At 37.4% G+C, this 27,307-nt stretch overlaps 2 long non-coding RNA genes across 2 annotated transcripts; one reads left to right on the forward strand and one right to left on the reverse strand.

The window, feature by feature from the left end:
* Nucleotides 1-287: 287 nt before the first annotated feature.
* LOC113965049 lies at nucleotides 288-8,608 on the reverse strand. Its single transcript, XR_003533420.1, has 3 exons — nucleotides 8,564-8,608; nucleotides 4,310-4,452; nucleotides 288-447 (listed from the first exon to the last, which is right to left on the reverse strand). It is a non-coding gene; the product is annotated as an uncharacterized LOC113965049 (long non-coding RNA).
* Nucleotides 7,987-24,668, forward strand: LOC113965056. The gene is made up of 4 exons (XR_003533422.1): nucleotides 7,987-7,998; nucleotides 12,796-12,799; nucleotides 18,093-18,097; nucleotides 24,558-24,668. It is a non-coding gene; the product is annotated as an uncharacterized LOC113965056 (long non-coding RNA).
* The last annotated feature ends 2,639 nt before the right edge of the window (nucleotides 24,669-27,307 follow it).

The raw sequence follows: 27,307 nt of genomic DNA on the forward strand, positions 1-27,307 counted from the left end.
GGGTAAAAGTGTGAGAGGGAAGGAACAGCAGAGAAGAACTGTTATGGACTGACCACTACCTCCATTTCCCATCACCCTGCTCCATTTGGCCATGAGGTAGAGGAATCAAGAATGAAGGAGTTAAGTCAGGCCTGGGAGAAAGGGTGAGGTGGTGCTTTAGGTTTTTTTCTCACCATTTGAATGTCTCTTAATTAACAAAATTTTAAATAAATTTCCCCTAAATGAATTTTTGTTTGTCTGTGAAATGGTAATTACTAAATGATCTCCCTGTATTTACCTTGACTCATGAGGTTCTTTGTCTTATTTTTCTTCCTCTCCCACTGAAGAACAAGAAAGCACCTGAGTGGTTGTTTGGCAGCCCGCCAAGGTCAACCCACCACACCTATGTAGTTAGTGGCCAGTCTTCAAATTCTTTGTTTCCTTGAAGGGAGTTAGATGACAACTAATCTGTAGAAGTAAAAGGAAGAGTAAGACAAGAGGATAGAAAAGCACAAAGGCAATTTAAGTGGATAGTGAGGTCATCGGATGACCAAAATAATAAAGATTTTTCTTTTTTCAAATATTATTCAGAGGGAAGTAGAATCTATGAACTTCATAGGGCCAGATTTTCATCATTGCAAATCAAATCTCCTTTGCTTCCATAATGGCTATGCCAATTTGTGACAGATGAAGATGTATTGTACCTTGAAATGATCTTACAGTCTGAAGTAGTTTAGAAAACTTGTCTTTTAGCATAATAAAAGAGACTGTCTAATGTTTATTGATTTTTTTGTGACTGTGTTTTTTTTTCCCCAGTGTTTCACATTTCAGAAATAGGAACATATATTTGAAACTCTAATGATAAGGTTAAAATTCCCAAGGATTCAACAAAAGCTAAGACAGAAACAAGAGAGAAGATGGTGAAGGTTGTAGGATAGGTAGTACAGTATATGGATATTTAGAGTTTAGGTCTATAAGGCATAATCAGAATCTAACTTGCATGTGCAATATAGACGTTTTTGTCACAGCTCTCTCCTTGCCTAATGCCTTTTCCCCATAATTCTTCCATGTTTCTTGGCTTTGCTATTTTCTGTTCCAAATGTTCTGCTTTTTTTCTACTTCATTTTTTTAGCCCTCCCCTCCATTACTTTCTAGTTCTATTTTACAATCTTTTCAGAACCCAGTAGTTATGGTTTTCACATTCAGTTTCAACAAATATGTTTCATATTAAGCAAAATGGGCACGTCCATTATTATTGAACATACTTTTCTTTTGAGAAGTAATAGTAGCTTGGGCTACGTGTGCATTACTATGTATGACTATATACAGGAGCTTTCCTACTTTTCAGAAAAGCACAATAAAATCTGTTTGGTACTTTACGGAGCTGTGAATCAGCATATTTTTTGCAGTTTGTATTTTTTTTTAGCCTAGTATCTGAAATCAGAATTGTTCCAAAATATGTTCCAAAATGTGCAGGTTTTCTTTTAATTCTCTTTTAACTGATAAGATTAATTAACAAAAAACAGCAAACTGAACTGACAAGGACAGTTGTTCTACTGGAAAACAGTAAGAGATATATATGACAAGAAGAATCCCCAAAAAATGGTAAAGACCTAGTTGTCTTGGAAATATTGCGAGGATACATTTACAAAGAAAGTACTGCTGTATCACACTAATAAATTTGAAATTCTCTATTAAAAATATTAAATATTTTAATTGATTAATTAATAATATCAGCTCCTCTGCTGCTCAGCACAACTTGGATGAACTTCAGAGAACATTAAACAGAGATTTAAAGAAAATTTAAATCTTGTCACTGCTGAAAAAAATTTCTGTTCATTCAAGAGAAATGTTTTTCTGAACTCAAATTTCTCACTTTAGAAAAGTAATTCAGTCTCTGCTTAAAGTATAGATACAAGAATCTGAATATGATGCCTACATTGTGATCTGCTGACTTACAAATAAAGTTGGCAACAAAGTTTAAAGGACTCTGTTTCAGCATGAGAAACCACAGGGATCTCTTGATTTACCACCTCTATTAATTTGATTCTGTGGATGATCATACTGTGCCATCCTTTCCTTGCATGTACCAACCTCCGTTACAAAATTTCTCAATTTTTGTATATCATCATTCCTAATCTTCCACAACCTCATTGCTTTGATGCCTGCTGCTTCTCAGCCTATTTTTAAAAGTTTATGTTTAAAAATAAACCTCCAGCCTCAGTTAGATATGTCTTTGGTGTTTTTCCACTTCCTGTTTCTTTGCAAAGAGCAACAAAATCCTTTCTTGATTTACATTTTGCCGAACTTCCGTTTCTATTATAGGACAAGTGTTCCTTATGAGAGGTCATATTGAAGACCCCTTTTTTTTTCCTGAGGTTAAACTTCTAGTTTTCTAAATTTCAGTTTTAAAAGTTGGACTCAGTGTTTTTAAATAATTCTCACCAGGACTACTAGACTCATAGAAAGTAGATTAGGAAAAGATTCCAGGAGTTTACCTTGCTACTTGGTGTAGCACCATTTATAATTTTCTACAGATGGTTTTCCTAATATCCTTCTAACTCTGCTATTAATTTTAATGTTTGTATGAGCGTGATTACTTTTCCATAGTCTTGCTTGATTCATAGAATCAAAAATACCAGGTTGGAAGGGGACCTCAAGGATCATCTGGTTTAACCTTTCTTGACAAAACCATGGTCTAGGCAAACTGTCCCAGCACCTTGTCCAGCTGAAATTGTGTAAGGTTGGAGAATCCACCACTTCCATGGGCAGATTATTCCAATGGCTGATTGTTTTAATGGTGAAAAATTTTCCGCTTGTGTTCAACTGGAATCTCCACAGGAGTAACTTGTACCCAATATCCCTTGTCTTTTCCACGTGACTCTTCGTAAAAAGAGAATCTCCACCGTCTTTGTAGCTGCCCTTTGAATACTGGAACACGATTATAAGATCTCTTCTAAGCCTTACTTTCTTAAGCTGAACAAACCTAATTCTCTCAACCTTTCCTCGTATGACAAGCGTCCTTGTTCTTTGGTCATCTTTGTGGCTCTTCAATAATCTTTGTGTTCTTTCTCTGAAACCTCTCCAAACTGACTACATCTTCAATAGTAATGTAATTTGGTCAGTTTTTTCCTATCTGTTATTTGCTTTCAGTTTATAGAAGTTAACCCAAATATTATCCAAGTTTAATGATTTTGCACTTTGGACTACTTGATCTTACCTCATCGTTTTTAATATGGTTCATGTATCAATGTCTTTTGAATCTTTCTATATGATTTTTCCATGTTCCTTGGACTGATATTTTCCACCTTTGTCTTATCAATATGTTTCACCATTCTATATCATTGAAAATATGGAATTACATTGGTCTGTGGTTTTCTGTGGTTTCTGATGATTTATGATCTTTACATCAAGATAATGAAAAACTACAGAAAATTTCTAAGTTAACGTTACTTTCCATAATTATGCATGGCATTTTTTCCATTTTCCAGCAATGTCATAGTGAAATATCCAGAGAATGTTAGGAATTAGACCAAAGCTCCAGATACCAAAGAAAAATTAGGAAAACTTGAAGAACTTTCTTTCATACTTCATATCAGATCACTAGGTAAAACTTGACCCTGTCAGACATTCTGAACAGTTAGCCTAAGTAATGTTAATATTAGAAAAAGCCCTCATAAGTACCATATGCTTTACATGAAAACATGATCTAAGAGTATTGCACAGAACATAGTTAATCTGATATTAATTAATTAAATCATAATTAAATCACACTCATATACAGAAAATATTAGCAACATAATAGCTACTTCAAGAGTCATGAAAACAATTTTTCAAAACAAACTCAATGTAAAAAAAAATCAATATAATTATGTTTTGTTTTTTTTTTTCCATTTCATAGTATGATTCTTTCCCTAGACACTAAAGATAAATCTATGGTTTTTTGAACCATAAATTTTCTAGTCTCAGTTGTAGCACCTTGTATCAATAACCTGCAATGTAATCTGGCTGCAGCTGATTGTGCATTATCCTCCCTCTGGAAGGGAAAATCTTTAGTGTTGCTCAGCCCAAGAATATTTTCAGCACATAAAGCTCCTGACCCTGAGACAGACTTCTCTGCCTGAGATAAGGAAAAGAAGGGAATGGCTCTTTGTACATCTTGACACAAGTGTTAGCTTTGTGGATAGCTTTTCAGAGCCAAAGTGGAGACGAAAGTAAGATAAGAATCAGAGCGAATACCCGTGTCCCTGATTTCACCCTTCTCACCCATACTGTTGTGGGAGGCTTTGATATGAGTCTCAGCAGCAGAGAGGATGCCAAGAAAACTCACCACTCTGATGCCATCTTACACTCCTCTAACATTACTTCACAGTCCAGAGGCAAGGCTATTGCTCCTCTGTGGCCCTTGTAGCTGTTTGATCTATGGAGTAAGAGCAGAGTACAGGGATAATACACATTCCAACACAGGACAGCCTGTAAAATAGATACAACTTCAATGAATTGCTTCACTTTGGCGATGACATGACTTAAGCTAACCTTCCTTCTCAGGATGGCAAAGGCCCTTGTAAAAATCTGAATGTGCTTCAGAGAGGTATACTTGAGAGTAGGAGAGAAAATGGTACACCTAACAGACTTTCCTATGTGTTTCTTCATTTCTTAGCCTATCACCCTTGATCACTTGGCATGATCTAGTTCTCATTATTTGTATTTAGAACACTGTACACTGATACCAAAGTTTAATTTTTAGCTTTATTTCTGAACTATATGAAAAGAAAAATATATGGAATATAGAATAAGCCTGGACTGAAAAATGAAAAATTACTATTTATTTATTTATATAGTTAGCTAGTAAGTGTCTGTTGTCTATGATTCTATTCTATTTTCATTGCTTTACTGTTATCAGATCTGGAAGGGAAGCTGCGAGGAAAATTGCTTACTTTACAGATCACTGGTTAAACTCCAGAAAGTCAGCTGGCATAAAAAATGCCTGAGCTCAGAAAGAGACTTCAAAGTTTTTGTAGCATTGTTCCGAACTTCTGATCCATAAAAGGGTTATCAGAACTCAAAAGTAAAGTGATCTGCTGAACACTTTCAAGCAGAATGATTTAGGTTATGAATTTGATTAGCAAATGCAATTACAAATTACTATATACCTTGAAATATGAATAAAAACATGCTCATTCTTATCTCAATCTATTGCAGGTACAAGCAAACTTTAAATCAGGCATGTCGTCAATTTTAATAGAATTGTTTTTATCAAGATGAAGTCTCTTCTTAAGATTAAGGAGATTTATTGAGACACAAAATGTCTGTTTCTGGATTATGGACATTAGGGAACTAATGGTTCTATAAGTTTTCAATTTTACAAAAGGATAGAAATTACCAGATTGCCTGCTCAGGGGTCCATCCTATTTTAGGACAATGACATAAAACTGAAAAAAATGGAACTTTCCCATTTATTCCAAAAAGCTCTGTCCCAGACCTTATAGCAGGCCTTATGTATCTCTTAAAAATGAAAACAAATGAACCATCAGAACAATTTTAGATACTTTCTTGGGAAAAGGTCAAGTTTTAACTGTTGGAGAGAATTCAATTTTGTATATGGGGAAAAAAAATATCACTGAATGGTTCTTTAGCACTGCTAGTCAGGATAGTTGTTAGGTTTCTAAAAGAAAGCAAAAGTAAATTTAAAGATGAAATCTGAAGTGTTTTTATCCATATAGACTTGTCTGTTCCCTTTGTAAGTCCTTTTAGCCACTAGAGAGGATGCTGGCTACTTATCATGAAGAAAATCCTTGTCTGACATACAGCTTCATGTTTGAGTTCTCTTCAAGACAGTAAAGAAAAACTCTGGTATAAAGCCCATCAGCAATTTTTGCTAGCATAAAAATTCTGAGTTGTCTTTTTGTTCTGAGATGGCTTCAGACAATTTCAGCTCATCTTATCTGCTAAGAGTAGAGATTGAAGTACAATTTTTAAACAAATCTAAAGGTGTTGTGTTTGTGGGGAGGGGTTGTATTTCTTATTTCTATTACTTCCTCAAAATTTTTTTTTTTTTTTAGAATGCAAGGTTTGATTTTTTACTGAAGCCTCTTTTTGATGTATTCATGGGATTCCTCAAAGTCCTCTAGGGGTAAAATCTGAAATGAATTCACTTATCTGAGAAAAAAAATATACTACTGATATCACTGCCTAAAGAAATATTAGGAAAAACAAATAAATTACAATAGCAGAATCATTCCAAAGAGAAAAGAGACTCCAGAGGCAGAGTGTTTTCTTGCACATACAGTATATTAGAGATGCAAGTTACCTCAAGGCTTTCAATTGATTTGATTTTTCTGCGGTTGGTTTAACTCAATATTTCAAGGTCTTTGATTCTATATTAGGTTGCTCTTTGCCTCTTCATTATGTTTTTATTTTGAAATATTATGATCAGAAGCACTATTTTGAATGTCATATATTCACACATATTTGAATACACAGGAATACATGAGAGCATTTGTGTTTTATATGACCTCATTATTCCCTAGGCTAAAGTGATCACTTCTTCCCTTCACCAATCCAAACTCTTTCCCCCCACCCCCGCTCTGCCTCACATATACATTTAATACTTTAGGAAAAATATAATTCAAGACACTAGCTACTGTGGTAAAATAAGTGAAGATATTGAGGGTTCCTGTGAACAGTGCATGATTTTTGGTCAATTATTAAGAATGAAGATCATCATCTCATGAGTATCACGCTGAGCAACTTAGAGCAGGGGAAGGAGAAAACACATGATTTGTCTTTGCAGATTGCCCTAGACTTAACATACACTACAGACTGATCTCAACTACATTGGCTATAATGGTACCTTCCCAGTAATTGAGGTCTGTCTTTAAACAAAGATGGCTATAAAATGAAAAGCTGAAGTGACTTTGCTTCTACCACCTGAGAAAACATTAAGGAGTGAGGTAACAACTGGATTTCTTTTAGTTTGTTTATTTTTAATTTTGGCAAGCTGTCAATAGCTAAGCAGATAACATCCTGTATGACTTTTTTGAAAAACAAGAAAAATGATTCACATGTTTTAGTTACCTTCATTTAACTGTCATATATGAAACATAACTGTTTTTTGGAAAGTCATTTATTTAAACTGCTTCTATTATTTTGTAAAATCCCCTAGAGTAGATACAGACATTGTATGAAGAGTTTCCAACAGATTGATTTATGGGTTCAAGACTGACCATAAACTTTACTGTATGACATTCCTTAGTGCATTTTTAAATGTCTGAAAATTATCAAACTGGATTAAGGATTTGATTGTTTGTGATTATTTTTTTATGTGTCTTATATATAAAGAGATTACTGTCCTTTGTTTCATTAATATTTAGGAGTTTTATTGTATGTCAAAGACCTGAGGAATTTAGCACTTATTTGCAATGTGTCATGCAGTTATAACATAGGTGCCATCTGTACAGTACAAGCAAAAGGGGATTTTTCTGCCCATAAGAGTTTACAGAAACACCTGAAAGGTAAATGTGATACCTAATTCTCTCTAAGAACCATGACAATGAGAGCAGCAGAGGAGCCCGTCATGTAGGGGAGGTGGTGAACAAAAAGGGGTCAAAGGCAGACATGGTAATTCTCTGTGGCTGAGCAGTACATCCTCCTCAGGCAAGGTGGGAGCTGAAACAGCTTTTCCATTCAATCTAACCTTCCCAGGGGACATTTCTGGGGGCACTTCAAAGGCAACTGTGAAAATACTCCTGTATGGGAGACATAAGTGAGTTCAGTGTCTCAACCACTGTTGCTGGAGGTACAGTCAGCTGCAGTGTGAGTAGTCCCCAGGCTACCAGCTAACTCTGCTGTCTTTACAGATGGGGTCCTCTCTGTTGAACAGAGGGATGGGACCTATCAGCAGTTTGTGTTGCTGCTGCCTGATACAACTACAACCATGTTGTTTGTGTTTATAATAAGGCCTTCTGCCACTTGGTCATCTCTTAGTGGAGTAGGCCTCTGCTATAGTTACTGAGAGGTGTCTCTGCTGCACTTAAGGTGATGTATACTTGCTCTGATGGTGCCAGACAATGTTTTTTATCCCCTTGCCTTGGCAAGCCTATTCAGAATTTATTTCAAAATCTGGCATTCCACGTTCATACTTCAATGGTCAATAAATATTTAAATAAATAGATAAATGAATAGATAAATGTAGGTCACAGAAATTGGTAAGCATAGGTTAATACACAAAACACAACTTTGTAAGGCTGGAAAAGGCTCCTGTGGAAAACTGGAGACATCAATCATGTCTGGATATGCTTTTTGTAAATTTAACCCAATACTTTTCATACAAAACCATTGGATTGTCATGGTTTAGCCTCTGCTAGCAGCTAAGCGCCACAAAGCCACTTGCTCACTCTCTTACAGTAGGATGTGGGAGAGCATTGGAAGAGTAAAAGTCAGAAAATTCACTAAAGACAGTTTAATAATATAAAAGAAATAATATTAATACTAATAATAACATAAAGCTGTAAGGAAAAAAGGAAAAATAGAGTTAGATAACACCAGATATAGACAACTGATGGAAACGAAAACCATTGCTCACCACCAACAATTGACTAATGTTCAGCCAGTCCCTGAGTAGACCCCCTGCCGCCAATCTCCTCCCTAGTGTAATTGCTGAGCATAGGGTATGGAATGTCCCTTTGGTCAGCTGGGGTCAGCTGGCCCAGCTGTGTCCTGTCCCAACTCCATGTGCATCCCCAGCCCATCCCCAGACTGGTGCGAGTCACAGAAAGGGCCTCCACACAGTGTGAGCACTGCTCAGCAGTAACTACATCATCACTGTCTGTAGCAGGATACTCTGCCCTTGGAATGTGGTCAAACAACTCAAACAGTGCCTTATTTTGCAAGCTGTCAGTGATGGGCTGAGAGGGGCGACAGGTGCTGCTTTTGGTATTGAATTATGCTAAAACCAGTCTGGCACATCAACTCTAAATTAACATCCTGATAGTGAGGCAAAGATTTGGCAGATAAGCTGCTAAGCTGACCTAGAGACACTTTTCATTTTGACCTGACAGTCAATCGCTTTATACCATAATATTCCAGTCCACTTTCGTGCAATTAGATTCTTCTAACATACTCTTCTTGGAGTGTGTGGAGATTCTCCCTTGAAGTGGGGACGAACTTTCAAGGATATTGCTGGACGTCAAGAGAAAGAGATCTGCCCATGAGCATTGGTATGGTGAGTTACATCAAATCTCTACTTAATAACTATGGGGTTTTTGCTAGCTTTAATATAATTGATTTGATATAGTGTGCTATACTATACACTACTGTAGTTTCAGCTTTTATATATTGTAGTAAATAGTTCTGATTAATATCTTTTTTCTAATAATCTGTAATAATAATTAATTACTTTTATATACATATTCCAGGTTTGCCATCTTTTATCCTGTGGGACAAAGTTGTACTTAAACATTGGAGTCTGGGGCTAAGACTGGATCTAGCTGCACCTAGGCTCCTCTCTGAGAAGGAGTTTAGAAGGTAACGGGGGTCCTTTCTGCACCTCCTGCTTCAATGGGAGAGCTTCTCTAATAAATTTGTCTAAAGACCCACTAATGTGCGACAGTGTGATCAATACCATTTTCATCACAAATCCAAAACATAGCCCTGTACAAGCTACTATGAGTAAACTTTACTCTATCCCAGCCAAAACCAGTACAGGATGCAAAAAAGAAAAACCCTGCAAGTCAGTAGCTGTGTTACTTGATCATATCAACTTATCATATTCAAACTGGCTGCCTCAATAACAGTTTGAGGTGAATCTCCATTTTTCCTCAGGATATAACATGTTCAAGTACAAAAAAACCTTATATGGAATATTATAGGTTAAGCTACAAATATTTTGGTACACTGCAGACATAAGAAATAATATTGATAATCTTTCTCCAGATAGCTCTCATCACTCGTCCTGCATAAAATACTTTAGAAATGCAGAAATACCTTCATCAGAGCAATGTAAGACAGATAAAATGTCACAGGTGGATGCATTTATATTCTGTATCGTTACACTTTGATTCTACTTATTTGTTCTGCATCTCTGTATCTCAGTGAACATAATTCAGATCTGAGTTTTCACAGTGAAAAATCAGTAAAAAAGAAAAATCACAACTGATTAGGTCTAGACATTTTTGTCACATATTTCATTAAATTCGTATGTAAAAATATGGTCTATTACTTCTTATAGGAGTGTTTAGGAGCTTCTTTGGTGGAAAAAGGCACTGTCTGTCAGTGTGAGACTTTCACAGCATTCTCCTGTATCCAGACCCAGTCAAATATGATTCTGTGAGAGTAAAACTGTTCAAAATACATTATAGAGTGGAAACCTTTCCCAAGACCTGTATTGAAAATAAATATACTATAATACTGAAGAAGTAGATAAAAATAATAATGGTCTAATATTATTGATTGTATGCCACATGTTCTATTTTCCCACTTTCTTGCCCTTTTTTTCTGAATGTTTATAGACTAGAGATCAAGATGACTGCTTTTTAATTTTAGTTTCTAACTTTCCCATCTCTTTCCTATTACAGATTTTTATTTTTTCTATAATTCCGCTTATCTTGAGATTATTTTTTAAATTTCTCTTAGCCTTTCTTTTTCTTATTTCTCTTAGCTATGCTATGCTCATGTTATTTTTAACTCATTTTTTTACTTTATATAACTTATACCCCCCTTTTTTTTTAACACGTTTCCTCTTATGCTTCTTTTTGTCCATCAATTAAAAATATGCAATTTAATTTGAACACCAAAGATCTGGAAACATCAAAAAAGCCCTGTGTACTATGCTATCTATGCCAGGTTTTATTTTACAGGAACATGAGGTAGGGTATCATCTGGTAGGGTGGATTAATATCCACTACTGTTGGATGGTTTCCATTAACAAGCATTTTTTCCTACTGTCTGTTTATCTTGCTCAGTAAGAGCAAACCTATTCCCCTTATTTCTCCCTCTTTTTTTTTCTCAGTATGACATCTGTGTCTCATAGCCAGCAGCAGACAACCCACATGGAAGTTTCTTTGTGCAATGGCAAACCTAATTTTCCTCACAGTTCTTGAATGTTTGAGTTGTCTTCTCTGTCCTCTTTTAGCCTGTTTGAGATTTTGTCTTCTATATTTGATATTCGGGTAGTCCTGTGTTTCCTGTTCAACTCTGCAACTAGCATTGTGCCACCTCTCTATCACTCTATCTATCCCCCTCATCATGCATGGATGGATTAGGGGATGCATGGTAGGATTAGGAGGAGGATGAGCTAGGATCCGATGTCCCTTTCTCCTAAAAGGAAAAGAGCATTTACTTCAGATATTTCTGTTATTGCTGCAGCTGAGATGATAGACAAAAGGAAGGACTGTCAGTTCCCATCTGAAACCAATCTTTCCTTCTTAGCCTCTCTTCACCCTTCTTTCACATAAAAAATGATAAATAACTGCAGCCCTCTCACTTGGAAAACTGTGTACATTTTCAATGCTCATCCTGAGTATCAATTCCAAGACCATACACAAATAAGATGGAATTGCAAATGTGTACGTACTTTGAAGACGTAAAGTCCTATGCACACACTAAGTATGATTATGATGACTATTAGTGATCCTAAGTACTGTGTGATTTTTTAGGGCAGAACTAAGACTAGTTTGACATATCAAAGGGAAGTGAGCCTAGATTTGAGGCTCTGCTTTAACTAAGTCAATTTCACACCTGCTCCCTTTGTCAGTCCATATGTTTGTCATCAATGAAAAATCCTCTCCACATGAGCATTTGCAGTGGGAATGATTATGACACATTTCATTATCTTCAGTAAATTGGATGGTTCAGTCCTTGAACTGCTGAATACCCCACACAGATCTCGTCCACATTGCAGACTTCACTCAGTTATAGCGTAATTGAGTTGAACTCATCACATAGAGCCTATGCTTCTATCTCTGCTGCACAGAGGAATTTTTTCGACTGTAGTTTAGAGCATGAAGGGATTATTTTGCCCCAAATCTAAAAAAAACCCAAACTATCCATTTTGATACTATTTAAAGTCAGTGGAATTGAACAATTTGAGTAAGTAATCAATAAGAGCCCTTATTTTTTTGTGATTTCTTAAGTATTAGTTGGAATTTCTAAAGCTACAAATTGATATTTTTTATATATCTAAAATATTCTCTTCACTGAATCAGTCCATTTCCATTGTACCTTGAAACAGTTATTGCCTCATTTGTTCCTATTCAAGAGTGATAATTATACCTGACAACATTTTTACTCTATTATTGAAGCATTTTTCAGGTTAAAGCATGTCGAGGGCTTCTGCGTAATGGAGCTAAAGGACGTTGAATCAGACTAAACAGCTTTTTCCTACATTTCATTATCCCTTTTCTCTAGCAAAAGCTAGAATTCAGTATTTCAGAGTGGTTTAGAAAGTCAGAGTTCTACCTGGGGTTATAATTCCCACAGCCTTAATAGAAATAATACAATGTGTCCTGATATAATGAACATTTAATACATATTCTTATAAAGCATTGGAAATTATGTATGGAAAAATATATGAAATACCATTTTGACAAAAGCTGTTTTCTGGTGTTAATTTTCCTCACAGGAGTCTTTCTTTAATAAGTGTAAGAAATCACCTAGAAGCAAGATTTAAAGTCAAGGTTTACATCTGTGTGTTTCAAGACCCCATATAAACACATTTCTCACTCGTCTTTCAGAGGTGAGTTGGCAGTCTCTGGAGTGTGACCACAATGCATAAGGTATGTGTCACCTTGTGACACTGGCTGGATTGATTCCTTCAAGTGAGGTAGTTTGAGGAATTCCTACTTTACAGTTCTCAGTGGGGTTTAGAGATGAGAGAGATTTCAAGCTGCCAGGTGCCAAGGGCAGAAGCAGAACTTTAAGTTTCAGTGAAGTTTTACATTGGAATAATACAGTCACAAATTTTGTAGGTGCCTCCAGGTGGTTAAGTCTTCAGATAATTATAAAGGTATCCAGTTTTTATAGAAAAATAGAGTACAGACAAAGAGTATTCACCATTTTTCAGCAGAAGCTGCCAGCTAGCAATTATGAAATGGCTCAAAAATAAATTGGGAGGGTGGGCTTGTTTAGGTTTTGATTTTTGCTTTTGTTTTGTCTTCAGTCTTAATAATATGGAAGAGTTTTCAAGCAAGAAAGGTCACAAGGAAACAATAATTTCCCACTTACAGAAAATGCTTTGTTTACATTTGCATTAATCCCTCCATCCTAAACACTGTGTCACACAAACACTAAAAGATATTCTTCTTATGTTGGTGGACTGTACAAGTGTCTCACACCACTTTTTTTAATCAGAGGAACTTTAGCCACAACAATTGAAGCATTATGATTCAGAATGAGTATTGGTCAAGATGGAGAGAGAGAAGAGATTGTTGAGGAAGCCTTCAATATTTGAAGGTCAACTTGTTTACTACAAGATCTGCAGTATCATGAGCAATATATGAATTAATTGTCAAGAAGATGAGTTTTTTCCCAAGAATCAGTAAGTAAAACAGGAGGAGATGCCACATGTGAAGCCACATTGTTTTGCATAAAATAGGGTCTCTCTACCAAATCTTGATCTATAAGGCAAGTGAAACAGCAGTACTTCCATCACCCTTATCACAGAAAGAGCAGTTTCCTAGATAAATTCAATGAAACCATCAAAAAGAGAGTTGTTTGGGCTAGTTTGATGTATGAATGCAGATAGTTAAGATTCCCTTAATACTTATTAGCCCTTCCTCTGCTAGTGAGATTTACCAGAAAATCATATCTTGAGATACAGACTCAAGGCAAAGAGAAGCAATGCATGATTTATGTTGATCTATATGACTTGCCTTATGAAGAAATAAATTTGATCACAATATTATGTCTCTGATGACATTTCCACTGAGCAAAGTTCCCAACATCTTGCAGACTTTATTTTAGAGAATGTTACATAAAAGGGTATTAACATTTTGGTTAGTAGACATAGTCTTTTCTTTACAGCTTTGAATTTGTTTCTTGAAAAAGATTAAAAATTTGTCAATTATAGGAAAGACATAAAGTATAATTAACATAATCAAAAAACCCACAATGAAAATATAACTAGGGAAGGCTAAAAGAGAATTATCTCAGAGTTAAAATTATGGTATGGAATGAGTGGAGGGGGAATGTGAGTTCTGTGTGTAAACTACTCCCATGTGAAAGGCATCAATCCATCTTAGTCTCCATTATATAAATGCAGCAGAAGTGTTGCACAGGAGGCAAAGAGAGGAGGATTAACTTTTTTTTTTTTAAATTTATTTCCAGAGTTGCTATGGAATAAAATACACTTAAGAACTCTTCGGGTGCACATACTTAATTCTTAATAGCTGTAATTTATTCACATCCTATAAGAATACATCGCTATTTTGAAAGCTAAAATATTTTGTAGAAGACTTAGGATTTTAATTCTAGAAATCTATTGCAGATTTGCTTCCTAAAATTACATCTAATTGTATTTAAAGCTTAGTAGTTAACATCGTAAAGTCATTTAATTATTTTTAATTTATTTGCTAATCTTCATAATAAAATTAATCATGATGAATTAACTTGGCAATAATGGGGTTGCCATAAGTGCTTATAGAGGATTTGCAGTGTAAAGTCAGCACTAAGGGCTGGATGTTTTCACTTGCTGTTTTCTTTCTATAGATGTCAGACGTAAGAGTTTGGTAATTGGAGAGAAGAACAAGTTTTACATTCTTTTTGAAAGCATGCTGTTTTTTTGGACGTTTAGCTAGACATGATAATTTTGGATATGAGAAAAAGAGCAAGTTTTTTCAGAAGTGGAACTAGTAAGGAAATATTTTTAGAGGAAAACATTTTCCTTTTTGGCTTAAGTATAAAACCAGAGCACAGAACAAAAATAGTGTCAAAAAGTATCTTTTAGCCCCAAATACCAATTACCTTCCACTAATACCATTATTAAAGACTGAAGTGGCATCTAGACTCACTTCATCCTGTTAATGAAAATAAGTTACTCTTGCAGTTAACCTTTTGAAAGAAATTTCATTTAAAAAGTAACTATACTGTAACTGGAACAACAAATGGAGAATATCTGTGCACAAGAAATACTTCAGAGGCTTTTTTTTTTCATACAAACTCTATCTACTTTCTATCTAACATTATATTTCTATCATGGTGCAGGAATTTCTTGTAGATAATTATTTAACAGGTTTAAAATGAGAAAAAAAGAACTGAAATATTTACTAAAGCTGTTTTACAGAGAGACTTTTTTGATTGTGGAATTTTTTTAATATTTTCAGCATGACTTGTATACCCTCAGATTATTAATAAGGCATCATCTAGGCAAACACTGCTGTCAGTGACATGATATCAGTTTATAGCGTGGTATCGTGATACTGCTTGTGAACTGTATCGTGATAGTGTCTTGTGAAGGAGCAAGATTCAGGAGGGGAACAGTTCCAGGCGTGGAGAAAAGCATACAGCAATTGGCAGGACTTTATTATATGGACCTTACAGTTATCATATGGACTTTACTGTTATTATGTGGTTTCATTGTATTCACACTACACAGTGCACAATCTGGTCATGCCCAGGCTTGCCATGAGTTTGCCTGCTGCCTGGTGCCTGCTCCCTGCTTCCCCCACTCCTCCCCCTTTTGCCCATGTCCCTATCCTGGTTTGTCCCCCTGCTTGTCTGTCTCATGCTCCGTCCTATGTTCTGACCTTTTCCCCTCCGGAGCTGATAAAAACCCGCGTGCGCACTGGAATAAACACTCTACCTGCATCCCACCTTTGTGTCCCTGACCCATGCTGTGTCGTGGTCCCATTCCCCTCCCCCCTTCGGACCGCGGCAGTGTCTCTTTGCATACCGAAAGAATATTTTGTGTTCCACTTCTGGAGTTTTTCTTTGTGTTTTTGTTTAATTAAATCACAGTTATCATGAAGTAGCCATCTTTTGTAAACTTGCCCTTCTCCAGAAACAGTATGATCTGTGTTGACACATCAAATATAAAAATCCAAAGGCATTAATGCTGTTGATATGTTAGTATGTGATCAAAGGAGAAGTTCAGTTCGCATTTGTTAATTTCTCTCAGTGCTCATTTATTCATTTATTTCAATAAGTATTTGCTATTTTCTAATCCATTGCTTCATATGGCAACAGTGAACAAGACAATGATGTCCCTCAGAATCTCACGGCAACAACCATCCTAAGAGGGAATTTCTTCAATGTGTCTTCTTGCAGGTGTCTTGGGGGAAATTCACTTCACTGGAGAGGAAGCAATGAATCAATATTTGCTGCATCTTCTGGGATTTCAGAAACCTTTGTACTAATAGTCTTCATGTACTTTTGTCCATATTAAAATCCGATTAAATAGTGTATTTTAAAAAATACTAAGGGCTTTTTCAATTATTTTCTAATTTTCAGGTTCAAAATAATACATTAAATATAATATTTTTTAAAATCTATTTGTTTTGTTCAATGTATCATTTTATTCACAGAAACCCCTAGATGTTGACTGTGAATTTTGTTCTTCAAATAAATATTCTTAATTTATTTTTTTAGTGCAAATGACTTGTTCAGAGGTTCTCTGAAGATTTCCCCTGTGAGTTACCTGTTTTCTTTAGAGGCTTCAAACTTTTCTTTGGATTCTTCTTTTCCTATTTATTGTGCTGTTCTTCTGGAGATGTTCCATTATTTAATGGTCCAAGACCAAAGAACTGCACAGGCCACATGTTGTTTGTTTAGATCAAAACACCAGTTTCATCCTCTGAGAACAGTTCAACATATCCATCCAAATGCAGTTGTAGCTGATGTCATGCAGGGACTAAGGGTGTCATGCAGGGACTCCTCTACATACCTATGACCTCCAAATCTGCATGTTATTACATTATTTATGGTTTTCTATATTATTTTTAATAACTCTTTGGATTACTGTTCTGCTTTGGAGAAAACTGATGTATGTGGAGCTTCATAAACAAACAAAAAAATTTCATCAATGTGGATTGTCAAAATTATATTTACTTTTATTTTTTTCTGAGCCCATCTAAGTTTTTGAGAAACAGCTTTGTAGGTATTTTTTACATAATAATGCAGATGATAATTAAGGATTTTAATGACAAGAGGCGGAATATGACTAAATACAGGGTGCTTCTCAACGTAAAGAAAGAATAGCAGGAAAGGAAAATAATCTTTCCTTTTTTAGGTAGTACCTCAACTTAGGAAGAATAAACTAATGTGTCTGTTACCTACAAAAATACCTTTAATAAAACCAGGATGTTGCTGCAAGTCTGTTCAGGGTCAGTTGTAACTTTCTAGTTATATTATCTCCCTAAGTATTTAATTCTGAAAGGCACACGAAAGGAACAGATGAAAGATGTTTAAACACATATATATATGTGTGTATGTATTCTAAAATGAATACATATATTTGTGAGGCCCTCCAGGGCCACTCTCTATCATCTTTTAACTGTTGTAGAGGCATTTCCTTTTCCCAACACCCAGGATAAGAAAGGTATTAGCAAACTGGAGTAATTTCATCAGGGGACACAGAGGACACAGAGATGAGCACTTTCCCTGTGAGAAGGGGCTGAAAGAACTGGCTCATCCTGGAGAAAAGGCAGCTTTGGGGGAACAGAACTGCACCTCCCCGGTGCATTAGATTGCTGGAAAGAAAAAGACAGGCTCTTCACATCTGTTCTTGGCAAGGTAACAAGAGTCAATGAACGTAAATTGCAACAAGCAAGGTGTTTCCCCATGAAGACAGTCAGGCACAGAAATTGGCTACCCAGAGAGGCTGTATCCTCTTTATCCTTTGAGGTTTTAAAACCTGACTGGACAAAGCTCTGAGCAACCTGGCCTGACCTCATAGATGGCTGTGCTCTGAGCAAGCAGGTGGACTGGTTATCTCTTGAACATGAAGCAGACTCTACTCCTATAGCTATAATAAAACCTAGGCACAGGCTCTCTAACTGTAGATTAGTCTGTTAGCTTATACAGCTTTTTCCACAGATAAAGTTCAGGACAGTCCACTTCTGGAACATTTTACCATACTATAAGATTCTGGCCTTTAAAGAAAGTATCTGATTTCCAAGCAGTTGTGGTGGGTTGACTTTGGCTGGGTGTCAGGTGCCCAGCAAGCTGCTCTGTCACTACTCTCCTCAGCAGGATAGGGGGAGAAAATAACATGGAAAAAAACCTCTGTGGATCAAGGTAACCTAATAAAGAAAAAACAAGGGTCATGCACACGGAAGTAAAGGAAAAACAAGATTTTATTCTTTTCTTCCCATCAGCAGGAGATGTCCAACACCTCTCAGGAAGCAGGGCTTCAGTAGATGCAGTGATTGCTCCAGAAGACGAACATTATAAATATTGCATGCCTTCCCTTCTTCCTCCTTTGTCTTACTGTTTATATCTGAGCAGATACTGTATTGTGTGGAATTACCCTTTGGTCATTTGGGGTCAGCTGTCCTGGCTGTGTTACCTCTCAAGATCTTATCCACCCCCAGCCTACTGATGAGTGTGGGGAAGGTTGGAGAGACATCACTGATCCTGTGCCAGCGCTGCTCAGCAGTAGCCAAAATGGTGTGTTGTCAACACCTTTCTAGCTACCAATGCAAAGCACAGTGCTGTGAGGGCTGCTATGTGGAAAAAGAACTCCATCACAGCCGACCCAATACAGCAGTATTCTCATGAAACCATTAGAAAAATGTATTTCAGTTCTCTTTTTGGGCACTAAGAAGAAGGATAGCTTTTATTTAGTTTTAGCACTCTGAGGTTCATGCAGTTCTTATCACAGCCTTAAAAAAATAATGGAAGAGAGCTTTATCTACAAGCTAATTTATTGTTTATGGAATTCTGTTAGCAGTTGTTAGTCTGCCTTTATCGAGCCTAATAGGGAATAGCCAATGCATTTAAAATTAAACAGGGAAAAAAAGGCGCTGGGGGGTTCATGGAAAAGAAGAGAAAAGAAAATAAATTAGTCGTGTTTTGTCACAGTCTTCTACAGTGATTTCAGTCAGTGAAAAGCAGTTGCTGAAAAACATTCTGAAAGAAGATCTACAAAATTAAGCATTGTCTATTTAATTCATATGTATAATAAATTGTGGCATTTCTTTTAGCACTTTCCAATTGTCTCCTGCCATTACACAGGAATCCTGTTCAAATGGATTACCAAAGGCAAAGCTGAGGTCAAGGAAACAAATTCTGCAGACTCCTCCTGAGCAGCCCATTGATTTTCTCACTGCAGCTAAATTTCTCATTTATATTTTTAATTCATTGTAGTTAAAAAAAAAAAAAAAAGGACTTGAATAGAAAGGGAAAGAGTTTAGTAAATCAATGCAGAAGCTTTTATTCCTTAGAGCTCTCTCTGGATTGGACTAGATTGTCTCAAATATCTTTTATTCTTATGGCAATAAATCTGATCCTCAAAATAAAAAGCATACAACGGTCCCTAGTTTTAAAACCGTTCAATCCTGTAAAAATTACATTTTCTTTTTTTTTCTTTGGATCATATTATCTAAATTAATGGTGTGTTATTTCCTTTCTAAATAATTCTTGGATTTGGGGGATTTTTTTTCTCTTTAAAATATGAAAAAGTAGAGAATATTTAAAGCTACATTTGCGACAAAGTACTCATTGTAACAAGGAATTAAAAAAAGTTTAAAAAACTTTTTTGTATTTTTTTAGGAAATAAACTTTAGTATTTTTTTGTACCATATGCCAGTTGATAACATGAAATGACTCTGTGTTTATAAAATTAAGATGGCTAGTACCTTCCTTTATAGAGATTCTGCACCTGCCCAGGACATGGTACTCTTTTAATAAAAACTGAATATCTGGTGTCTCCTTGAAATGTCTCATTGCATTAATCTATTTCTGCTTCCTCATTGCATGTGGATTGTTGTTTTCTGTTTTGCGTTGTTATTATGTCTTTATTTTGTACTTTTTTTTTGACTCAGACTAGCAGAGAAGTGAAATAACAATACATATCCTGAAGTGAGCCTGAAAAAAATAGACTTTAACTGCAGCTACATATATCTCTATCTATCTATATTTGTCTCTTTCCATATCTCTGTCTATCTCCATTCTCTAATCCATAATATGGCTGTAAGGCAACATCTTATACTCTGTCAAAATATAATGCTATTTCTTGATGATGAGATTTTCCAAGAGAAAGAGGAAGTCTGGAAATGGCCATGTAGTCCTTTTAGTTTATTTTCTCAGTAATTATATTCTGCTTCTTACTATTTATTTCAGCAGCATGATTTTGACCACCATTTCACATCTGACCTCCTGTAGTGGTTTGAACTAGGTTTTCCCCCTGAAACTAAGAAAGTGGTAACCCCCAGCGGGTGGTGACCCTTGGGGTTTAACCCAATCAGTGCTCCTGCAAAATATAAACATATCTCTCTGGACCGGAAAAGAGGTGGTACTTGTTGTAGAAGCAGTGGTGGCCATGTTGTGGTGAGGCCACGAGGAAGGGGCTCGGAGCCCCTTGGGGCTCTGCCCCCCCCCCATCCCCCGGTTGGGGGGCTGCAGGGACTCAGAACAGTGTTAAACTGGGCTGAGTGCCTGTGGCTAGGAGCTGGGGGGAGTTTCTCCCCGGTAGGCAGCAGTGGGAGATGCTGGGAGAAGCGGCGACGGAGCAGCAGTGGACGGAGAAATGGTGGCAGTGAGCCAAGAGATAAGAAACAGCAGAAGCCGGCATGCAGCAACACAGAGAGAACTCCTGCAAGGAAAGAGAGAAAAAGAGCCAGCAGCAGAAAGCAAGACAAGAGAACCGAGCCATTGCAGAGACAGAGTTTTGGGGGGTAAGAACTGAAAAACCAACTTCCCCCAAACTCCCTAGAGACCCTTCCGAGAAAGAGGAGGGGGTGGTGGACTCCCACCTGAGAGAAGTCCTGGAGTGCAGTAAGCACTGCAGAGAGGAGCTAAGAAGCTCATGGCCTCCTGAGAGCTATGCCAGGATGGCCAAAGGAATGTGTGTGTGGGGTGACCTTGGCCCCCCTTGCTGCAGCTTCAGAGAAGCTGGCAGCCATCTTGAGTCACAGCATGGGAGCTCTGCATAGGGGAAACCCTGAGGATACCAGACCGTCACGAAGACCCCGGTGCTTCGTGATATGACCGTGGTGGAGCAACCTTGTCTGGGGTAATGCAGCCCACGGAAAGACCCTTTGTTTGGAGACGAGGGGCCAAGAGAGGCTTGGAGGCCTCCTAGTGTGCATTGGCAAGGATCCAGCTGCAACTGCTGCTTCATGAAAGACACAGAGAGCCTGCTGCCTAGAGAGACCTGCTGCTGAGAGACTGGAAGGGGTCTTTTCTTCTTCTTCTCTCCTGGACTTTTATTTGGAGGGAGAAGAGATTTAGCCCATTGTAAATATTATATTGTCATGGTAGAGATAGAGTTAAGATAAGATTGTATGTAATGTATTATACTATTTATTTGTGTGTACAGTCATTGTAATATATTCCTTTCCCCCCATATTGAGTCTTGTGTTTTTGTCTGGAAAACCCATCTTACATGGGGTTGAGATGTGGGAGGGGGGCTAGGAATCAAGAATTGGATTTTGAGGCTGTTCAAACCATGACACCTCCACAGCAAAGGTGTTTGGGAACACAAAACCACAAGTACTCAGTCACAGCGGAATGACTACTTGATACAAGATGCATGGTATAGACAGATATTCTGTTTAAATTATGTAATCTGTTTTAGATATCAATGAACATGTTTTTTCAAGTTATTCAGTTTATTCTTATACCTTTTAAAAATAAATCTGTAATCACAGAATTACAAAATATGCTGAGTTGAAAGGGACCCATGAGGATCATCAAGTCCAGCTACTGGCCTTGCACAGGACCATCCCAAAAATTCACACCATATGTGCCTGAGAACATTGTCCAAACACTTCTTGAACTCTATCAAGCTTGGTGTTATGACCACTTCCCTGGGGAGCCTGTTCCAGTATCTAACCACATTCTAGGTGAAGAACCTTTTTCTAATATCCAACCTAAACCTCTCAACACAACTTCAGGTCATTCCCTCAGGGTCTGTCACTGGTCACCACAGAGAAGTGCCTGACCCTCCTCTTCCCCTCACAAAGAAGTTGTAGACTGCCATGAGGTCTCCCTTCAGTCTCCTCTCCTTCAGGATGAGCAGACCAAGAACCCTCAGCTGCTCCTTGTGTGGCTTCTGCTCAACACCCTTCACTATCCTCATTGCCCTCCTTTGGATGCTTTCAAATAGCTTTATATCCTTCTTATATTGTGGTGCCCAAAACTGCACGCAATATTCAAGGTGAGGCTGCACCAGTGCAGAGGAAAGCGGGATAATCACCTCCCTCAAACAGCTGCTGATGCTTTGCCTGATGCCCCCCAGCACACGGTTGGCCCTCCTGGCTGCCAGGGCACTGCTGACTCATATTCAACTTGCCATCGACCAGGACCTCCAGATCCCTTTCCATAGCATCTCATTCCCCAGTCTGTAGGTACACCAAGGGTTGCCCCATCCCAGGTGCAGAATGCAGCACTTCCCCTTGTTGAACGTCACATGGTTGGTGACTGGCCAGTCCTCTAATTTGTCAAGGTCTCTCTGCAGGGCCTCCCTGCCTTCAAGGGAGTCAACAGCTCCTCCAAGTTTTGTGTCATCTGGAAACTTGCTTAGTATGCCTTCCAGTCCTATGTCCAAGTCATTTATGAAGATGTTGAAGAGCACAGGGCCTAAGATGGAGCACTGTGGAACCCCACTAGTGACAGGTCACCAGTCGAATGTTCCCTGATTCATCATTACCCTTTGTGCTCAACCCATGAGCCAATTGCTCACCCACCCCATTATGTGTTTATCCAGCTGTGTGCTGGACATTTTGTCCAGAAGGATCTTGTGAGAGACAGTATTGAAAGCTTTACTGAAATTCAAAAAGATTACATCAACTGGCTTCCCTTGACCAACTAGGTGGATTACTTTGTCATAGAAGGAAATCAGGTTTGATAAGCAGGACTTTCCCCTCATGATGCCATGCTGGCTGTGACCAATTACTGAGTTGTCTTTCAGGTATTTTTCAATGTCTTCCAGAATAATCTTCTCCATAACTTTACCAGGCACTGCAGTGAGACTGACAGAGCTGTAGTTTCCATGGTCCTCCTTCTTTCCCTTCTTGAAAATCAGGACAAGGTTTGCCAGCTTCCAGTCAGCTGGGACCTCTGCAGATTCCCAAGGCTGCTTAAAATCATCGAGAGAGATTTTGTGATGACATCAGCCAGCTCTTTGAGGATTCTCAGATGAATCCCATCAGGTCCCATAGATTTGTAGGGATCCAGCTGGAGCAGCTGGTCTTGCACAATGTCAGGGTTAACTGTGAGTTGATCATTCTCATAGTGATGGTTCTTCAACTCAGGGCACTGCAACTCCTTTGATCAATCATCTGTGTTGAAAACTGAGGCAAAGAAAGCATTAAACACCTCTGCCTTGTTTCTGTCCCTGTTTGTGAGGTGACCATCTTCATCCTGTAACAGGCCAATGATGTTTCTATACTCTCTATTCCACTGATGAACCCCAGCACCTGCAAAACCATTTTCCCAAAGGACCTTACTTACTGCTTCCCTGAGCAACCTGAATTCTGCTCTTCTCGTGTCCAGAGTTGAGATTTTGCTGGCACTTTTCCTCCTGTAGACAGAGATTTTAAACTCTATTGCTTCATGGTCACTGTGGTCAAGACAGCTGCCAATCTCGAGACAGAGTATTTTGACATCTATCAAAAGATAGCTATTTACTGGAGCTCTCTTAGTACAGTCCTCTCTTAGTACATCACACATGATAATGTACCTTGTACCAATAGTGTCATACCCAACCTTTCCTGGCACTTTTACAGTTGTTTGTTGTTCTACCTGATCTCTCCCAGGACTGTTTTCAGCAATGGTCTTGTCCAGAGTTGCAGCCTTGTACAAAGACGGGCTTTGCTGACTTTTAGAGAGAGCAGGCTGAATTTGTTTGCAAATGAGACAAAGGATCTATTGGCACATACATTATCCAGAAAAAGGATAATACAGGAGATATATAGCCAAAAAACTGCACAAAAGCATAGTTTGTGATTTTTAGGATCCAAGTTGACCATGTGTGCTAAGATTTTGCAGAACACAAATGTGTTCAAACTTACTCCGTTTTTCAACAACATCCTCTATCACATTTCACTTTTGTCAGAACGGAGAAAAAATTCTATAATGGTAATATCTATTCTCACATTTTTGATAGGATATCTCACTTTATCCTATCCGTACTGTCTTTAAATAGTCATAAGCCACTCGTGACTGCCTCGTAAGACTTCTGTGTCCATTTTACTGCAACATTAAAGATTTTCTGAAATTAGAATGGATCTGAGTAGAGCTGGAACCACAATTATCATTGTTTAGTTCAGTTTATAAATCATTAAGAAATATAAACAAAACCATAATTCAATAGTAATATACGTTGGTATCAAAGATTTACAAATATTGATACAAAACTGTTGCTTAGATGATATTTTCATATCAGGTTGTTAAATAGTGGCTCTAACGAATAACTAACTGAGGAGAAGAACAAATCAGACTGGGAACGATTCCAGGCCTGGAGAGATGTTTATGGGGCCTGAAAAGACTATTATTCCATGGACTGACTTGTTATTCCCCAGTTTATTACCAGTTTTATACTAAGTTCAATGTACCCCCATGTTATTCCCTATAGTTTGTACTGTTCAGGGCTTGCCTGGACTTGCCCTCAGATTTTTCCCTTCAAAAGTTGTTTACTCCCTTGTTCTCCCCTGCTTTCCCGCTCCTCTCTCACTGATTGGCTGATGGTTGCTGCAGTGAAGAGTGAGCTCCCATTGGTCCTTTCCCCTGGATACCCCGGAGTTCCACCCCTCTTTTCCCTCTCCCCAATCCTATTCTGCCCTGAGTTGTCAGTCCTATGCTCCACCCCAGTTATTGAACCTCCCCTTACCCAAACCCTATTTAAGTCTGTGTTTCTGCTAATAAAGTTGCTATTGCACCCTGACCTTCTGCTGTGTCAGAACCCTCTCTGCAGTGCTGCGTCCCTATCCCCTTTCCCTTCGGGCCGTGGCAACTAACTTTGCATTTTTCAGCCAAAGGTTTTTTTTTGCCTTCAGATTATTGCTGAAAAGGCAAAATATTTTTAAATTAAATCCTTCACTTTAAAACTTTATATTTTACTTACAATTTTTGTGACAAAATTTGCATGGTAATCCAACTTGCTCATATTGATTACCAAAGACTGGGTTCAAGTTCTGTTCAAATGTTGCTGGTTGTTGTCAGAGGGTAGGATATCTCAGTTACACGAAGGACGTAAATTTTTAGGGTATGATCTTCCAAGACCTCTTAGATCTTTCACTCTTTTTTTGGATAAAACCAGTTACCTTTTTTATCTTCACACATACAGTTTTAATAGGTATTCTTAAACTTTTAGCAAATTATATAGCAAAACACTTAGCAGTTATAAAGTAGAACTCAACCAATCTTTAAATACAATTCTCTGTATGTGCAGATCCCCAGAAATGTATATCTCAGATTTCACCTTCTCACTGCTTAGTTCTTCCAGCATGCTGAGGCAAAGTGAGCGACAAGAACTGAAACTAGTCAGCGTAACCTGTGGTTGAGAAAAAGAATACGAAAATTCAGTGTCAGTGATTCTGTCTTTTAGTTGTAATCTTAATAGAGTAAGTAACATGTTTAGCACATCCATTTGTCCCAACATCTTCACAAACAAAACTGTTCATAAACAGAATGACAACATTTCTATTAATTCTCCTAATTAATGGAAATCAATAGTACAATTATAACAGCTTTTTCTACAAGAATCTGATGTGGAACTTGATGTATTATATATCATAGTATATTTTGAAGTGGACTTTTAAGTGCCAAACTTTTCTGTGATGATAAAACTAAATTCTGCAATGGAAAAAACAGTGAGTTAATGCTCTCTGATTACAGAAAGCAGGGCTTGCCTCTCTAAGTGTATGAGTACTTACCCAAAGGTAGCAATACTCTGTCTCTGTTTCCTGCCTTTCCTAAAGCCCAACCAAAAGTGACCATTCCTATTGATCGCAAAGGCAGAGTCTTCTGGGCAGGCCTTACAGGTATTCCCAAACAAAAAGGTCAAATTGTCCTGTTGTTTTGGCCTGCTTATACTGACTATTGATGGTTTTCATCACTGCTCCGAGTGTCCAAGCTTGTTGGGATTGATGAGTCAGAAATTCAGACTGTCGCATTGCCTGAGAAGCTCACAATCCCTTGTGGCTTCTGATAATTTTTACTGCTCATATTTGAAGTCTCTATGTGCTGAAATACTTTGTTAGATTGTGAAGGTCATCCTGTCAGAAAGTGCTTCTGATTTCAGAATTTCTGTGTTTCCTTTCCAGTCTTTTCACTTGTGCCTAAACTAACTTGCAGTCATAGAGCTCTGGAAAATACTTTTTTTTGATGTTTCCTAAAAGCATCTTGATAACAAGAGGAAGGATATTGTAAGAACTTATTAGCATTGTTCTAGTCTCATTCCTTGTTAATGCCTTGTGAGAACAGATTCATTTTATGCTAGCTTCTACCGTCATTAGACTTTGCCAGCTGGGAAAGACAACTGGGAAACAAGTATACTTTAGCCCTTAAGTTACATGAAAAAGGTTACAGCAAAGCAGTTTCATACTGTATGTCAAACAGCTGAAGATAAATGTATACCAAGATTCTCAGAAATCATGTTCATAGTGTTTAAATCACTATGGGTCCTATTTTCAGATGTTGACCTTTTCTAGCAAGAAAACATAACTCAGAACATCTGAGACATGCAAAAGTCCAAATGGAAAATCAAAACATAAAAATAAAATATTAAAAGTAAGAGTGGGTGAGAGATATGTAGACTCAAAAATATACATGTAACTGCAAAAAATATTTGTTTACAATTTCTATCTGACATTTTTAACTGCATAATCTGCCTTGCAAGTATGACAGAAAAACAGGAATCCATTTTTTTAATTAGAGATGCCAAGAACTAGTGACATATTAAAATTATGAAATAATAATAATAAAAAATGTTAATTATACTCCAGTATGGCCATTATAACTTCATTTTATTTGAAAGTTAGAAAATATTAAGAAAAATCATATTTTGAAAATTAATAGTTTTTCTCTACTGATCAAGACTTCTAAGGTTAGATTCTCTGACTGACCTAGACTATTCAGTATACTTATTTGTAAGTGGTTCAGTGTGAGTTTGTAAAAAAAGTATCCAAAAATTATGCAACAAAGATACTGCAAAAAAAAGTTTAAATAAAGT

Source organism: Neopelma chrysocephalum, unplaced genomic scaffold (genome assembly GCF_003984885.1).
Source record: "Neopelma chrysocephalum unplaced genomic scaffold, ASM398488v2 Primary Assembly neopelma1_22b, whole genome shotgun sequence".
Lineage (NCBI taxonomy): Eukaryota > Metazoa > Chordata > Aves > Passeriformes > Pipridae > Neopelma > Neopelma chrysocephalum.